Raw genomic sequence first — 2,500 nt, 5'->3', positions numbered from 1 at the left:
GCCATAGTGTGTTGCTTCAGTATATAATGGCATCAGATGGGCTTTCTGTGTCTCACTGAAAAGCTGGTGAGGCTTGTTTACTGCAAATGAGCACAGAAACGGCAACCTATGAAACCACAGAACAGGTTGTTTACTCTTCCCACGGTTGTAAATAGATATACAATACACACACACACACACACAATACACTGATATGCGTCACCACAATCTGGCTGTCTTGCGCTCAGGCAGAAATGGTGGTGCGGTGGCAGCAACAGACCACTGAAGTTTAAATTTACTGAAGTTTAAATTTGCTAAAGTTTAAATTTACTGAAGTTTAAATTTACTAAAGTTTAAATGTACTGAAGTTTAAATTTACTAAAGTTTAAATTTACTAAAGTTTAAATGTACTGAAGTTTAAATTTACTGAAGTTTAAATTTACTGAAGTTTAAATGGACTAAAGTTTAAATTTACTGAAGTTTAAATTTACTGAAGCTTAAATATACTAAAGTTTAAATTTGCTAAAGTTTGAATTTACCAAAGTTGAAATATACTAAAGTTTAAATTTGCTAAAGTTCAAATTCACTGAAGTTTAAATTTGCTAAAGTTTAAATTCACTGAAGTTTCCCAAAACAATTCCCAACAGACATACGGTGCTTATCGAGCAGGTCCAGAGCATCACCACTAGCTGACTAAGCGGTTTGAACACCCCGAACACTGCGTGGGCAAAGATGACTCCAACTGTGGATTGTGGAACGGAGCAGAAAACGCCACATCACTTGACTGCAGCACCTATAATATTAATGTCTATTAACATTCTATTATTTAATTACATTGCAGTGCCTGTTATCAACATATACCGTAGTACTTCACTGCTACAATGCATTCAATGCACATTAAACATGTAGGTTTATATAAACACAGTAAACATGTTGGTTTATTTGGATGTTGATGGTAAACACAGTAAACATGTTGGTTTATTAGGATGTTGATGTTGAAGGTAAACACAGTAAACATGTTAGTTTATATAAACACAGTAAACATGTTGGTTTATTGGGATTTTAATGTGGATGCTAAACAAAGTAAACTTGTTGGTTTACATAAACACAGTAAACATGTTGGTTTATAAGGATGTTGATGCGGATGGCAAAGTAAACAAACGCTTGCACTTTCTGTGCATCTGCAGAAATGGAGCTCTTGTTTGTTTGTGTGCAGTGTGTGAATAAGTGTGTGTGTGTGTGTGTGTGTGCAGTGTGTGAATAATTATGTGTGTGTGTGTGTGTGTGTGTGTGTGTGTGCATTGTGTGAATAAGTGTGTGTGTGTGTGTGTATGTGCAGTGTGTGTGTGTGTGTGTGTGTGTGCAGTGTGTGAATAAGTGTGTGTGTGTGTGTGTGTGTGTGTGTGTGTGTGTGTGTGTGCACTGTGTGAATAAGTGTGCGTGTGTGTGTGTGTATTTGCAGTGTGTGAATAAGTGTGTGTGTGTGTGTGTGTGTGTGTGTGTGTGCAGTGTGTGAATAGGTGTGTGTGTGTGTGTGTGTGTGCAGTGTGTGAATAAGTGTGTGTGTGTGTGTAGTGTGTGAATAATTGTAAAGCTTCCCCTTGGCAGCGTCACTGATTCACCACTTCTCTGTGCTCTTGTGACGGCCGTCCACCACAATGACCAGCAGAGACCTGTCTGTTCCCAGCGCTGCAGGGAGTCCCGTCATGGTGATATAACATGTAGTCATGGTGATATAACATGTAGTCATGGTGACCAGCAGAGACCTGTCTGTTCCCAGCGCTGCAGGGAGTCCTGTCATGGTGATATAACATGTAGTCATGGTGATATAGCATGTAGTCATGGTGACCAGCAGAGACCTCTCTGTTCCCAGCGCTGCAGGAGTCCTGTCATGGTGATATAACATGTAGTCATGGTGATAATATAACATGTAGTCATGGTGATATAACATGTAGTCATGGTGACCAGCAGAGGCCTCTCTGTTCCCAGCGCTGCAGGGAGTCCCGTCATGGTGATCATATAGCGTGTAGTCATGGTGATAATATAACATGTAGTCATGGTGATCACATAGAGACCTGTTCCCAGTGCTGCAGATAATATAACATGTAGTCATGGTGATCATATAGAGACCTGCAGATAATATAACATGTAGTCATGGTGATCACATAGAGACCTGCAGATAATATAACATGTAGTGATCACATAGAGACCTGCAGATAATATAACATGTAGTCATGGGAGACCTGTCAATATAACATGTAGTCATGGTGATAACATAGCATGTAGTCAGGGGAGTCCTGTCATGGTGATCATATAGCGTGTAGTCATGGTGATAATATAATGCTATATTATCACCATGACTACATGTTATATTCTCACCATTTGGTTCCACAACTAAAAGCATTACTAAGTCATGATATTTAATTGTGTACTTCAGGAAATATCAATGAAATAGCAGTTGTGTTGTTTTAATTGAGTAAAGATAAATCATGTGTGTTAGGTACAGTATGTGCTGTATGTA

General features: G+C 39.0%; 1 long non-coding RNA gene across 1 annotated transcript in view; it reads left to right on the top strand.

The window, feature by feature from the left end:
• The window catches only part of LOC134092910 (uncharacterized), a 1,509-nt gene extending 336 nt beyond the window's left edge, over positions 1 to 1,173 (top strand). The window contains exon 2 of the long non-coding RNA XR_009940266.1: positions 627 to 1,173. This is a non-coding gene — a long non-coding RNA (uncharacterized LOC134092910). The remainder of the gene's footprint in view (positions 1 to 626) is intronic.
• Positions 1,174 to 2,500: the final 1,327 nt, after the last annotated feature.

This window comes from Sardina pilchardus, chromosome 9 (assembly GCF_963854185.1).
Source record: "Sardina pilchardus chromosome 9, fSarPil1.1, whole genome shotgun sequence".
In the NCBI taxonomy this organism is placed as follows: domain Eukaryota; kingdom Metazoa; phylum Chordata; class Actinopteri; order Clupeiformes; family Clupeidae; genus Sardina; species Sardina pilchardus.
This window is presented reverse-complemented; position numbering and strand designations above follow the sequence as displayed.